The sequence below is a fragment of the Hibiscus syriacus genome, unplaced genomic scaffold (assembly GCF_006381635.1).
Source record: "Hibiscus syriacus cultivar Baekdansim isolate YM2019G1 unplaced genomic scaffold, ASM638163v2 tig00110819_pilon, whole genome shotgun sequence".
NCBI lineage: Eukaryota > Viridiplantae > Streptophyta > Magnoliopsida > Malvales > Malvaceae > Hibiscus > Hibiscus syriacus.
The window spans coordinates 510,255-527,125 of record NW_024062875.1 but is presented as its reverse complement, the minus strand read 5'-3'; positions in this window follow the sequence as shown (position 1 = coordinate 527,125).

Sequence of the window (16,871 nt, the reverse complement as noted above, 5' to 3'; positions counted from 1 at the left end):
ATGTGAGAATATTAATCATACAAAAGAAATATATTAAAACAATCGTAAAAATAGAGTTATTTCACACATTTTGATAAGTTTAACTATTAGAATGTGAAAATATTAATCATACAAAAATGTGTAAAATAATTCTATTTTTACGATAATTTTAATATATTTCTTTTGTAAAAAAATATTAGATTTAATTGTTAATATTAATTAAAAGAATGGATTGATAGAATTTTAAAGGGTAAAGTATACAAATGATCATCTGACTATAGTGTATTATTTTGTTAAGTCTCTCGACTATTAAAGTTATAAAATGACCCCCTCAACCATAGGGTGATGTTTTGTTGAGTCTCTTGATTATTAAAAGTTACAAAATGGTCACCCAACTATTTTTTATTAATCTGGGGTAAATAAAAGGCAATTGTAAACACCAGTTTTGTCCGAGTAAAAAAAAGTCACCACTGAACGTTCCAGCGCTGTCAAGCATTCTGGAAGCCGCCATCGTCATCATTTTCATCACCAGCAGCCGAATATCACCAAAGTCAAAAGGAGAAGAATATCACCAAAGTCAAAAGGAGAAGAAGAAAAAACATTTTAAACCCCATAAAACCCAGGATTTTACCTACTCCAAAGAAATTATCACATGCAACAACCATTATAAAAGGAGGAGGGATTCAGACTTGAAGAAGGGGAGAAGCCGAAACAAAAAGAGAGAGGAGAGACTTACCACGACCGTCGGAGGCTTCAAACATCGCCGGAGAAGTAGAAACATCGAAGGTACAAATTTAGATCTACGTCGATCTAGGGGTTTTTAGAAATAAAGGTTGTCGGATTCGGCTTTAGGGTGGTAAGAGCTTCGATTTGATGTATTTTTATATTTTTCGGCAACCGTGAATAGTGAGCGATGGTGGTGAATAGTGACCGGCAGTAACCGGCGACGACGACACACAGTGGCCGGCTGTTGACCGGTTTCCCTCCGGTGAGGGAAAGTTAGAGAAAAGGCAGAGAGAAATTTAAACTCTCTCCCTTAGAGAGAGAAAGAAAATGAAAAATGAATAAGTTTAGGCATAAATGGTGGGGTTAAAGGCTATAAATACCCTCTCAAAACTACGTTGTTTTGGGGAGGGATCTCTGTGTAATTTCAAGAGTGGATAAATCCCTTTCGTAAACCTCTGCTTTTGTAATTTTTATATTTTCAGTATTTTAATTTGGTTTCGAATTTTATTATGTTTACATTTTAGTCACTAATTTACATTTTTTCGAATCTGGTCTAATAATTTATACATGTTTTATTTTGGTCACTAATGTAAATTATTTTTCTTTTATTTTAGTATTTTAATTGTGAAATAATTTTATTTTAATCAGTCTTTTATTTGATATTTTGAAATGTTTATTATTATTTCTTAAATTTATTTTTTATAAATTAATATTTTATTATTTTTTATATTAACATTTTCTTAACTTTTATTTTTATTTTTATTTTTTAGTGACGTTATTTTACCTTATTATTATTATTATTTTTAATTTAACATCTTAAAATTATTTCTTTTTGTTTAGCATTTAATATTTTATTTTACCATCTAATATTTTTATTTTTATTTTTCAGTAGTGTTATTTTACCTTATTATTATTATTATTTTTAATTTAACATCTTAAAATTATTTCTTTTTGTTTAGCATTTAATATTTTATTTTACCATCTAATATTTTGTTTATTTTTTCAGTAGTAATTTCAATCGATAAAAGGTAAGTAATTCGATTGAATTTTTAAATTTCAATTTAAATTTGAACTTTCGCAATTAAGACAACCGACAAATTAAATGATACTGAAAGGGCAGTTCAAGGGTGTTAATCCTTCCTTGACTGTAACCGACTCCGGAACTCGTTTTAATCGAATCTTTGCAAACACATACCAGTTTTTCGTCTTAAAAATAATTTTTCTTAAAATTATTTTTAAAAGATGTTTTTAGGTATTCTACCTACCTAACCCAAAGGTCGACGACGACTCTTTTTCAATTCTATCCAATTTAATTTCAAAATCCCTAATTTTTCAAAATTAAAGTCGTGACTGTTTTTTAAAACAATAAATAATTGTTCCACCCCAAAAACGGTTATGACAATAATATTTGTTCAAAGATAACTCTCAACCATTAAACATTGAACGCTCACACCCCTGACATTCATAGTGCTTGAACCTGAGGCCTCAAGGAATAACAATAATTCATTTACCAGCAAGGTCAATTGGTTCGTGTCATCTGACTATTCATATGTTCTAAATGTGTCATTTTCCATTAAAAAATAATATTTGTCTAAGTTGAAAGTTAATCTACCGATTGAGATATGATAAAGTCATATTTTAATGATGTCTATTGGCACCATCATTGCTTTTAAGCACTGGCTCGTCAGTATAATGTTTGAAGCACTTGCTCGATGACATAATATAAACAGAGAATCGATCCACAAAATACAACTCAAACGGTTATAGGATCAGATTTTATAATATCTCAATTAACATGTTTATATTTAGCTCAGATGATCATCAATTTTCTAACAAAAAAGGGCGAGTTTGGAACATATGAATAGTCGAGTGACTATTTTGTGACTTTTAATAATCGGAGGACTCAACAAATTAGTGCTCTATAGTTAAAGGATCATTTTATAACTTTTAATAGTCTTAGACTCAACAAATTAATACCCTATAACCAGAGGACCATTTGTGTACTTTACCCAATTTTAAAATATTAAAATTTATTTAAATAAATTTTGTTTTCAATATTTAATTAATGTTTTGGGTAAAGTATAGTAATGGTCACTGAAATTTTCTAAAGCTTTCATTTAGGTTCCCCAACTTTTAAAACTTATAATATAATCCCCCAACATTTAGTCTGTTTGTGATATAGTCCCTCAACATTTAGTCCGTTTATAATATGGTCCCCGACGTAACTATTAGGGGACCATATTGCAAACAGACTAAATGTTTGGGGACTGTATTGCAAGTTTTAATAGTTAAGAGACCTAACTGAAAGCTTTAGAAAAGTTCAGTGACCATTACTATACTTTACCTATATTTTTATTAGTAACAGACTATCAGTCTTTTGGTTTTCGAAGTCTATATATTTGTCGTCCAATCGAATTATTGAAAGTTTTATTTTATTTTTATTTTTATGTCATTGTTTTTTAGGGGTTTAAATCAAAAATATTATTTTGATAAATTTTAATTTATTTCAATTTTTTATTAAAATAATAAATTTTTTGCATCCAATTACAGATAGTTCTATTGTACAACGATAATCTAAGATTAATTTGTGAAGCATTTTAACTTAAAATATTATCATATTTAATCTAAAAAATTATACAATTGGTAATAATTTTGATTACAACAAAGAATGTTACATTAGGCTTTTTAACCTAAAATGTTACTTATCTACTCTAAAAAGTTATACAATTGATAATAATTTTCGTTACAACCAAAAATGTCTTGACAGTAACTTTTTAAGTTGTAACTGAAATAATTATTCAATTTAAACGATTTATTATGAAAAATGTAATATTTTCAATTTTAACCTAAAATGTTATCCATATTACTTTGAAGAGTTACACTCTTGATAAATTGTTCGATTACAATCAATTTTTACCTTTTTTTTAACCTTATATTAACCGATTGTATTTCAAACTCATCATCTAGTTACACTTAAATAAAAAGATTAAACATCATGAGAAGATATAAATTCGACGATTTGTTCATAAATGCTCAACTGAAAGGGAAAAAAAGCTTAAGTATGAGTGGCTTTAGATGGATTGAATAAACTTATACTTAAATTATAAACCTTAAACTTTAGGGTAATAATTTTTACCCCTAAACCTTGACTTGCAACTGAAGAAATTTGACATAACTAAGCTTTCTCCAGCATCGTAACCAGATCAACATATGCAACCCAAAAGGATATAAATCAAAGTTGCGAATTTCTATTTGAAATGTCACAGAAGTAATAACAATATCTTTACCTTTGAGCCATTAGGTACCAGTTCTTGTAGTATCTTCAACCTTTCACTAATCCTCTCGCGTCGATTCTGGATATCGAAAACGATTCTCTAGACATCAACTGAAAGATTTTTCTTATAGTTTCATGGTTCATGCTAAGCTAGCTCATTTGATTAACGGATATTACGTGGTTCAGTTCAAATCTGGAAACTTTAAACTATGTACACTGCTAAATCTATATCTATAGCTAAAGATTTTGGTGTTAATCACCTTGATTAGTTAAATATTGCCTTGGTTTATAGACTAAGACTGAAAAAAGTGAACATTAATTGGATTTTCAAGACCATGCATGAGGTTTCTTCTTGAATTTAAAACCAATTTTATTCTTTTGAATTTTAAAAATATTTTTATATATTTATTTTTTTAAATATAATGTTATCAAATTAAGAAAATAATGATGAATAAATAAGAATGTATATATAAATATATATACACGTGAAAAATCTAGACATAAAATAAATACGAGTAAAGGAGAAAAATTTTACTAAATCAAATATATATATTAGAAAGATTTCAAAAAATATATTAACTGCAATACACATACTAATCCGCACAAAATCCCCTTCTCTCTTACAATCCCTAGAAGTCGTAGGTTCATATTTACAAGTGTACAAATATTACAAATATTAAAAATATTTTTAAAAATAAACCTATACAATTACAGACATATCTTCTATTTTTTTCCTCTCAATTTTAGTTTTTATTAAGGGTAAAGTATAGTAATGGCCACTAAACTTTTTTAAAGGTTTCATTTAGGCCCTCAACTTTTAAAACTTACTTATAATATAATCCCCCAACATTTAGTCTATTTGTAATATGGTCCCTCAATATTTAGTCTATTTACAATATGGTCCCTCAACATTTAGTTCATTTGCAATATGGTCCCTGACGTAACTGTTGGGGAACCATATTGCAAATAGATTAAATGTTAGGGGACTTTATTGTAAGTTTTAAAAGTTGGGGGATCTAAATGAAATATATAGAAAATTTAAGTGACCATTACTATACTTTATCCTTTTTTTTATTAAGTTCGAGGAATTCTAAAAGATTTCGTTTCAGATACAATATGCCATCTATGGGAAGTTCTGCTGTGCGACGCCTAAAAAACGGCGTGATCGGTTAAACAAGTGACCGGTTAAAATTTAGACCGGTTATGTTATATCATTTAACCGGAAATATTATCAAGCACAATAACATATTAGGTAACGCTTATATAATGTAATAGGTAGCGCTTATATAATAAAATAGGCATTTAACCGGAAATATTATCAAGTACAATAACAAATTAGGTAGCGCTTATATAATGTAATAGGTAGCGCTTATATTGACCTATTTTCTCATAAAACATGTAAATTTAAACCGGTTACATTATAAATTGACCTATTACATTATGTATATCGGTTTCGATGTTTTTGGGATCGATACAATTTTAAATGTATCGACACTTTATGCGTGCAACTCGTTTGTGCTTTATTTTGGAAAAAAGTATCGCCAAATATTTAAAGAGTGTCGATACATAATGTAGACCTATTTACTAATTAACCGGTATATTTTAACCGATTACATTGTAAATTTACCTGTTATAATAATTATCGATTTCGATGTTTCGAGGATCGATACTTTTTACAAATGTATCGACACTTTATGCGTACACCTCGTTTGCCATTCATTTTGAAAAAATGTATCGATACAAATTAAAAAAGTTTCGATACTTTATGTTGACCTATTCTCTCATAAACCCCCGGTATATTTCTACCGGTTACATTGGAAATTTACCTATTACATTATAATTATCGGTCTCTTTGATTTTTGGGATCGATACTTGTTATAAATGTATCGACACAAAATCTAATAGTGTTGATACTTTATGTTAACATGTTTTATAATTAAACGGTATATGTATACTGGTTACATTGTCAATTTACCTATTACATTATAATTATTTGTCATTAAAATAGTCTAATTTTACCACCTACATTGTAATTTTACCTATTACTTTAAAGTTATTGAATTATGTAGTTATTATACATACTTGAATATGTCATGCAAAATTTAATGTTGTACCCACCCTTCAACTACCACCACTACCAATACCCCACACCACATCCTATTGAAAGCACCAATGAAACATGAATAAACCTTTGCTTACATACATCTCCATCAACTCCTGTTGGGACCACTGAAATTGCACAACAAAATTTTTGCTATGGATCATACTGATGCAGACAATGTTAAGCCAACCGAGGAATGCCATAAAATACATAATGTTGATGAATCTGACATATTGGTTGGTAAGCTCTTCTCTTCGCGTGATCAAGCTTGGTATTTTTACAAGGAATTCGCACGGGAACATGGGTTTAGTGCACGTCGGGGAACAACACGGCTTGACATGGAAGGGAATGTGAAGACACAAGAATTTTGTTGTTCCAAATAAGGGTTTCGAGTATCAAAAGTCAATACCGTTGATCGTCAACGTGCTCATACGCCAATCACAAGAACATGATGCAAGGCTAGAATCGTAGTTACAACAACAAATACAAACGATCAGTGGGTTATAAGTAAGTCTTATCAGAAACATAATCATGCATTGTGCACACCTGCTATGACACCATTTATGCTTTCAAATAGAGCTGTAAGTAAGGCTGATATCGATGAGGCAACAACATTGAAAGAGGTCGGTGTTGACACGTCACAAGTAATGAAATATTTAACGCAGCAGGCAGGGGGCTATCATAATGTTGGATTTACACATAAAGACCTCTACAATGCACTTCAAAGAGGCAAAGCAAAGCAAATCGTCGATGGGGATGTGAATGCGCTTATTGCTTACTTTGATTATAAGAAACATGATGATCCCGGGTTTTTTGTGACATACTCGGTAGACAAATCAGGGGCATTGCATAATCTTATTTGGTCGGATTCTACTACATCGAGATCAGATTACATATGCTTCGGTGATGTAATTGCGTTCGACACAACGTACAAAGATAATTTGTATGGTCGACCAATTATGCCTATTGTCAGTGTCAATCATCACCATAACACAATTGTGTTTTCTACTGCCATAATCGCTGACGAGACATCCCAATCTTTTGAGTGGGTGCTACAGAATTTTTTAGAAGCCATGATGAACAAATCGCCTATTTCAGTTGTCACCGATGGGGATAGGGCAATGCAAAGGGCTATCAAATCTGTTATCCCTAATGCTAAGCACAGATTATGTTCTTGGCATATTTCTCGCAATGCACAAGCTAACATTGGTGACCCAAAATTTTACAGTAGCATTCTCAAAATGCATGGTTTCCTGGTGGACAACCGACGAATTTGATATTCAATGGCGTTCAGTTGTTTCAGAGTTCAACGTCGAAAAACATCCATGGGTGATTGAGAAGGGAAATACTCGACACTTATGGGCACAAGCATATCTAACCGGTCATTTATTTGTTAATATTCACTCAACACAAAGGTGCGAGTCTATGAATGCTTCACTCGCAATTGCACTGAAACACAAGAAGACATATTTAGATGTTTTTCGTGCAATTGAAGATGAAATTAGTAGAATGTGTCTGAACGAGTTGAAAGCGGATTACTTAAGTTCCCAGACGAAGCACTTCCTGATCACAAAACTGGTTGAATTTGAAAGCCATGCTTCTGAGATTTATACGCGTAAATCTTTGCGTGCGTTCCAAGAAGAACTTCAACGGGAGACATTGTACCGGATTCAGGAAGAGATTGAGTCCTTATCAGATGAATGTCAATATTTTTATTTGAAAAAGTACAAAGAAAAAAATAGGACATTTGAAATTAGTTTTGATTCTCGTACGGAAACCCTAAATTACTCATGAAGAAAATTCGAGACAGTTGGACTTCCATGTCGCCATCAACTTCACGTTTTGAAGCACTTGGATTATACATATTTTCCCGGGTCTTTGATTCAAATTAGGTGGACTAAGGATGCGAAGGCTTCTGCACCCAGTTTTGTTGATTTTAATGTGCCTACAGTAATAATGCAAATGGCAAGGTTTGCTTCTCTACGTGCAACAACAAGTATGTTATGCTATGCTGCATCAAAGACAGACGCGTCTTTCAAAATCGCAAGAGATGAGATGAAAAGATTAACAGAAGAATTTGAGAACTTGTTTGGTTTGAATGATTCAGTCAATCGGAGCAGTGTATTAAACAACGTTCGCGACCCTCAACGAAAACAACGCAAGCGAAAAGAAGTAACAAAGAACAAGGTCGAGAAGAAAATTAGGCGATGTGGGTTCTGCAACGGTGAGGGACATAACAAACTAACATGTCCTCAAGTCAAGCTGGGTTTGAATACAAGCACGCAGCCTACTTCAACTGATTTTTTTGAAGACGGAATGGACTGGTCATTCAGTCCCGCACATGATGTTAGAGACATTTGGAATAATGCAGACAACGATCTCCATATATCCTAAGTATCAACATGACTCCTATTGTATATAAGAAACATGTACAACAACCTATTGTTATTGCAAATAAACCACAACATTCAATCATGTTTGTACATTACAACTATATTCGTATAAAATTAAAAACAATTCTTCAACAACTGAATACAACTATTATATGTAATGTTCAATCATGTACTCGTTACGTTGTAGGGATTCAGTCCCTAAACCCTCAAAGAAAGTTGTCTTACAAATTCGTAGCTTACCATTTAGACCTGAAAGGGTGTTTTATTGGCTATGCAATCAACATGATTATGAGCTTCCTTTATCATTTTGCATTCAGTCAGACTGTAGAGATTTGAAATTTGTAATAAATTAAAAGATCTTAAACACTTGAATCCAATTACCACTTCAAGAACAATTACATGAATACATTGATACTTATTGGTCGTTTTCGATTTTCTTCAATGTTTATACGTTAGGGCTCCATTTGAAGGTCATCACCGTCGGAGTGGAAGAGTTCTCTGCCTTTAGGGTTTTTCGATTTGGGTTTTGTATATATAATAAAAAAGCACGCGTAATTTTAAAAAGTATCGACACAAATTTAAAATGTGTCGATACATTATGTAGACCTATTTTCTAAGAAAACTAGTAAATTTAAACCGGTTACATTGTAAAGTGACCTATTACATTATAATTACGGGTTTCGATGTTTTTAGGATCGACACTTTTTCTAAATGTATCGACACTTTTTCGTGAACTTGTTTGGAAAATTTATTATGGACATAAAGTGTCAACACGAATGTATAAAGTATTGATACATTATGTATACCTTTTTTTTAATAACTGGTATATTTAGACCGGTTACATTGTTATGTTACCTATTACATTATAATTATGTGTTTCGATGTTTTTGGGATCGACACTTGGTATAAATGTATCAACACTTTGTTCGTGCACTTGGTTTGGAAATACATTCTGGACAACATGTATCGACACAAATGAATAAAGTGTCGATACATATTGTAGACCTATTTTCTCAGAAAACCGGTAAATTTAAACCGGTTACATTGTAAAGTGACCTATTACATTATAGTTACGGGTTTCGATGCTTTTGGGATCGACACTTGATAGAAATGTATCGACACTTATTTGTGAACTTGCTTTGGTTGGAAAATACATTATGGACACAAAGCCAGTAAAAGACAATATTTCAGTACAAAGCTGAGTTATGAGTTGATGGGGTTGTCACATTGATCACATGGAATGTAATATTTACTGTATAAATCACATGTTATAATGTAATATTCATATTAAAAGACACAGTTACTGTGTTATATGATTTAGTTTTTTTGAATGGAATAAAAATATACACACAATATAATCAAACCATAACATTAATACACAACAAATTTCTGGATAATAATGTTCAAATAATGTACCTACAGCGAAATTAATCAAATGGAAAAGGGTTATCGCTAACGAAGTCCGGAACATTAGGCGCCTTCAACAAATTTTCCAAATACTCGCGTATGTTATCACCTTTTTCTGAGGACATATATAAATAATTTCAATAATCAAACTAATCAGGTGCAATTTTACTAACAAGAAACTAAATGAGCATAATCAGAAATAAATTTGTGTCATACTTAGAGCTTCGTCGTCCGAATGGGAAGCAGCGTCGAAAGAATGTGGACATATGTAATTGTTTATCTAATAAAAAACATAAATTGTTAATCAATCAATCTATGAACAACTGTTTAACTGGAAGAATATGGCATAACTGTAACTTACCGGATTATGAATCATTTTTCGCGGTGAATCATCGACCAACAGTGTATTTAGGACGTTAAAATCAGTAAACTCGTTCCAAACATCATTGAGATCTTTACAGTATGTAAAATTATCTGTTGTTTTGCACTTTCTTTGATCTTGTTTACAAACAGTCGAACATAAATATGTAGGAATCTTAGACAAATTAAAGTTAGCAAAGTGTAATGACAATCATCTTACCCAAATGAATAGAAAGTGGTCAGAGAACGAACGTAGTTTATCAAGTACACGGTCCATGTTATGACTGAGATTGTAATCAAGTTTGAATATTAACATTTAATTGTATATTAACGATTTTGGCTATAGTAATTTGAATTGCTCAATAGTTCTAACCTCATCTTGGATGACCAAATGGCAATAACAAAATTCTGTGTACAAAATTGCATAAATTCACATAATCCATTTCTGAGGATAACATCTGCAACATGAAGCAAATGAGATTAAAGTTGTACGCTTATATGTTAAAATAATGGATACAAATTAACAGAATTGAAACCTTCTGGATGTCTTGGGATGTAAGCAAGGACACCATTGACATAAAAAATTACTAGTTTTCTTGCAGGCGGCATTGCAAACATGATATACTTGTTTGGATCATCATCATCATCATCTTCATCGTCATCTTCATTGACCGCTTGGTTGTCCACATCTGTTAAAAGAAAATAAAATACATTTCAGAACGTGTAAATGTTTAGAAACATAAAATAATTAATTACCTAACTCGTTTGATGCCGTTGATGTAATTCGTCACGCAACATGGAGACTTCATCGCGCAATGATGAAATATCGGCTCGCATTCCGCTCACAAGGGAATCAATATGCTCCCGAAAATTGACCATGTATTCCATCACTATCGTAATTATGACATCCTGTCCAACTTGAGCTTCTGGAGCTTCTGCAGCTTCTTCCATCATTGCGTCTGTAACATCCGCAATACCGGGTTAGTGACCAAATTGTAAAGTTTCAGAATTTGGTGACTAAAGTAGAAGAATGAAAGAATTCAATGATTATTTGAATATATATTGAAGGTTATTTGGTAATTATTAAAGGAAATTAAGGGTATTATGGTCATTTGACCAGAAAGATTTTTTATAATTTTTTTTTAAGGGTAATAAGCACGTATGAAGAAGAGTCCAGAGCATTCTTCAGTCTTCTTCTTCCTCCTCTCCACCGTGAAGCTTGGTATAAGGTAAGTGAGTCTTTAGTTGGTTAATTCTTTCGTTTTAAAGCTTGTTTTGATTCTTGGGATATTAAGAAAGATTAAGGAAAGCTTTAGGGGGCTTAAACCTCAAAGATTAACAAGTTATGAGAAATTAAGAAAAATGAGTTTTTAAGTGAATTTTTGATATGGAAGGAGTTAATAGATTGTGAAGTTGAATTTGACTTGTCAAGGATTAAATTAAGAGGTAGGAAGTGTTAGAATTGGAATTAGAACACATTGGAAATTTGGTATGATTTTTGAATCTTATATGGAAGATAGAATTTTGAGGTTTAAGATGAAATAAATGAATATAGATTGGTTTAAGTATGTGTACTAGAGTTAAGGATGAAAAGGGGATGATATATGAAGTGTTTGAGAGGAAATGAAGTAATTTTCGGGTTGAAAATATGATTTCTGGGCAAGGGGAATCGGTACCCATTCAAGGGGAACCGATACCCCTTCAAACGAGCAAGAATTTCCAGTATGTCATAGGGGAACCGATACCCCCATGGGGGGGGGACCGATTCCCCCTAAAGGAAAATTGGGGATATGGATTTAATAAGTTCGTTTAAATTGATAGTATCCAATTACAAGGTGTAAGTATCTAATGATGGTCTCGAAATGTACATTTATGTAGATTCTACGCATAAAGCAATTCCGGAACGTTTAGCAAGTAAGATCGATCAAGGGAAAGATAAGAGATTGGAATTGGCTAGTGAGGCCAGGTGAGTGCATATTAGTTAGTTTATGGTGCTAAATGGAAACAAGACTTGCGACAAGTCTATTTCCTATGTTGGAATGCATGAATATATGATTATACGTATATGAATGACATGAATTGTATGTATGCATGAATATATGTGTTGACATGCTTTTGAATGTAATGTTATGAGAAGTATGCTATATAAGGTATATATATACATATGTGAAACTGAACTATGTGACTGCATGAGAAAGATATGAGCCATATGACATGATATAGGTGAACATGAGAAAGCAAAGTATGAGATATAAACTATGTGATCATAGTAAAATATAATTATATTTTATATGATAAGTGAAATAAACTGGATAATATTGATCTATAGGATGAAGTGAAAATAGTACACCAACTAGGGGATTTGAACATAAATGATAAGATGAACGTATAAGATAAGCTAGATGGGAAAGATTCATAGGTTTAAATAAAACTATAACACATGGGTTGAATGATAGAAATTTGTGAAGTTATATGAGAAGATTATAAGAGCTATAAGAAATTGAATTAAGTAACAGATTAGATTATATATAGAAATAATAGAAGTGAGATATGTTTATAAGTCTGCCCTAGATGAATACGAAATATAAGAGTGCTATATGATTTATATTAGGATAATCTTGAGGATATATATATATAGATAGATATGAAATGAAATGAAATGAGTTATATGAATACCCAATTATGTGATGAAATGGTGAATTACCTGAACATGTGAATATATATGTTTAAGAGAAGGCATACGATTAAGATATAAGCAATGTGACTATAAGTATATATGCTTTAAGTGATATGACTTATAAGTATTTCTATTATAATGTTACATGATATGTTATGTATGTTAAAGGAATTATGTGATGGTATAAGAATTGATAGGAAATATATATGTGAAAACAAGTATATGATACGAGACAAAACTTATGACTATAAGCTACGTGAAAGTGTTCTAGGTGTTTCGATATATTATATGAAGTATATGATTTTAGGTGAACAAGATATGATAAGTATGTTTATATGAATAAAGGTGATTGGGTGAGAAATGATAGAAATTATAGGAAAACATGACATATGTGACATGTGAATTATATGGAAATGATCTACGGGTAAGTGAACTACGTGACTATGTGATCATATGAAAAGAAGCTATGTGATACGTGATATGTGAAAGTGAATTACAAGTTTATGTGTATATTTGAAATGAAATAAATGATAACGCCCATGTTATGTGTCATGAGAGCTAGGGGTATAGTTGGCATGCCAAGAGTCGAGGGTTTATTCGGTTCTTTAGGACATATGTATATCCTTTGGAACCTGTGTGAAGTCTTGAAAGACACATACTTGATCCATAGTATATGTATATGATTCTTAAGGAATTCTACGTGGTCCTTATAGACATCATTCTACGGGCACTACGGTGCAATTCTACGGGCACTTCGGTGCAATTCTACGGGGCACTTCGGTGCATTTATACGAGCTGTGGTGACAGCATAGTGCACAACCTCTATATACTCACATATCGATAGTTCTCACATATGTACATGGGCTAATCCAGAGATATGAACAAATATAAGTTAGTGGTATGATAAATGCTATAGAAATTATATGATGTTGTGTGTATAGTGTTTGATTGAAAAAGTATGTGATTATATGATAACATGTGAATGATGAATTATGTGTATGTATGAATTTACTGCGATTAATCTGATATGATTCTATACGATATGAAAAATGCCTGGAATTGCTATAACATGATAGAACAGAACATGCATGTATCAATATATGTTTTAAAGTGCATTATAAGTGGTTATGCCTCACTAAGTCTTCGACTTAGCGTATGATTGTTTCACACGTAGGTTTCGAGAAGAGTAAGGAGTGATGCGGAGCAAGACATGTCAGTTTTCCTTACCAAAAGATCAGATCAGAAATATTTGATAAAGTATGTTTTTGGTTATGTATAAAGTGTTGGCATGTAATAAGTCATTAAGTACGAGCACTCTGATAAAGTCTGTATTTTGTTTTAAATAAAGTTTTAAATTTCCCGGGATTTTTCTTAAGAGTCAAGGTTGAAAAGTCAATGTGACACTTCGGACTCGTATCCGGGTCGGATACGGGTTGGGGTGTTACATTTAATGGTATCAGAGCTATGGTTTAGCCGATTCTCGGCATAAACCGAAGTCCAAAAGGTCATAAAAGGTGTACATGCCAACATAGATTGAAAAATTTCTGATCTGATAGTGTAAGGAATACGTTGTCTTGCTAATAAAATAAGAATAGTTTAATACAGTAGAAATCCGATCGTGATAATTTCGAAGTAAGTGAAAGGTGATATTCCTGATGGTGATAGCTATTCACTTGCCCTGGACAGGCAGGATGAAGAGCAGACACCTCAGGAAATGCCTAGTAAGATCAAAAGTTGATTTCAGAAAGCTGAAATCATATCTGAATAATGATAGAAAATTTTCATCGTTTGGAATCGGAAAAACGATGTAGAGTAGTTTTGCTATTATGTGAATAAGATAGAATATGGTGAACGGGTGTCACCATAAGAATGTTAAAAAGATCTAATGACGTGATGATTACGTATAGAAGAACTCAAGGATAAGTGCATCAGTGACAAGCGTATAAGATGTATATGTCAGAGCTTATGAGTTTGGAACGAAGTGATAATATTGCGCATAAACAAGAGTATGTTTATGATAAGGGTTTGCGGTTAAGATGGAAAGAGTTAGCATTGGCTAACTAGAGTATGCGATAAAAATGTACTGGAATTATAAGATTATAAGATATTGTCTGGATATGATAACCAGATCTGCAATGGATCTGGATACAGTTGCATATTGGGATCATAATAATGAGGTATAGTAAAGAAAAGGAAGTAAGAATTTGTATATTTAAGTAAAGCTGAGGATTGATAAGAAGAGTTTGAGAATGTGTATATCGATGATCAAATTATAGGACACAGGAAGTCAGAATGTTGAGTTTGAATAAAAGAAATTTTGGGATATAAGAGAATAGAGGTGAAATTGATAAGTTGAGTAAGTGAATTTTTAAGATAATTTCGATTTGACAGGATGTATGTGTTTGGTTGATTAGGGTTTGTACCCTAGATTGAACATATTATTGACTAGCTGTCAGAGTAAAAGGGATAGAATAATAGGATTGAAGGAAAAGATAAAGTTGAGTTAATTGATTATGATGTGAATTTGAATATGGTTGTATATTCTGAGCAGATAGCTATGATGTAGAAACTGAGATCAGTGTTTGCATGGAATCTTCAGGAAGAAAAATACAAGTATAAGAATGATAAAGAATGAAGTTATGTATAAGAAATGGGTTATTAAAGTAATGAGGATGCAATGAAGATTGGTACATAAAGATGAGTATAAGTAATAAGACAAGAGTATGTGAACATGAAAGGAAATATATGATTAATGTATAAGGAATAAGGAATAAAGAAATGGAAGGGATTGATTTAAAGGATCAGATACGATTACTATGGAAGTACATAGGACAATTTTTGATATAGACACATTGAAAAAGATTTAAAGTTGTATTTTGGTCAAATGATGACGAAATACAAGTTTGGTATGGTTATAAGGTAATTAAAGATTGATAAAGAATTTGATTGATTAAGGATTTTGAGTGATAAGAACTGATGCTATTGGTTATAGGATAAGTAACATGATAAAGATGTATAAAGGAAAAAGGTAGTTGAAGAACTAAGAGAAAGAAGGATTAAGTAAAAGAAGTAACATAAGAACATTAGAAGATATGTTCTTACTAAGTTGTTTAGTGAAAAATTCGAGGACGAATTTTTTTTTAAAGGAGGGGAGATTTGTAACATCCGCAATACCGGGTTAGTGACCAAATTGTAAAGTTTCAGAATTTGGTGACTAAAGTAGAAGAATGAAAGAATTCAATGATTATTTGAATATATATTGAAGGTTATTTGGTAATATTAAAGGAAATTAAGGGTATTATGGTCATTGACCAGAAAGATTTTTTATAATTTTTTTAAGGGTAATAAGCACGTATGAAGAAGAGTCCAGAGCATTCTTCAGTCTTCTTCTTCCTCCTCTCCACCGTGAAGCTTGGTATAAGGTAAGTGAGTCTTTAGTTGGTTAATTCTTTCGTTTTAAAGCTTGTTTTGATTCTTGGGATATTAAGAAAGATTAAGGAAAGCTTTAGGGGGCTTAAACCTCAAAGATTAACAAGTTATGAGAAATTAAGAAAAATGAGTTTTTAAGTGAATTTTTGATATGGAAGGAGTTAATAGATTGTGAAGTTGAATTTGACTTGTCAAGGATTAAATTAAGAGGTAGGAAGTGTTAGAATTGGAATTAGAACACATTGGAAATTTGGTATGATTTTTGAATCTTATATGGAAGATAGAATTTGAGGTTTAAGATGAAATAAATGAATATAGATTGGTTTAAGTATGTATACTAGAGTTAAGGATGAAAAGGGGATGATATATGAAGTGTTTGAGAGGAAATGAAGTAATTTTCGGGTTGAAAATATGATTTCTGGGCAAGGGGAATCGGTACCATTCAAGGGGAACCGATACCCCTTCAAACGAGCAAGAATTTCCAGTATGTCATAGGGGAACCGATACCCCCATGGGGGGGGGGAC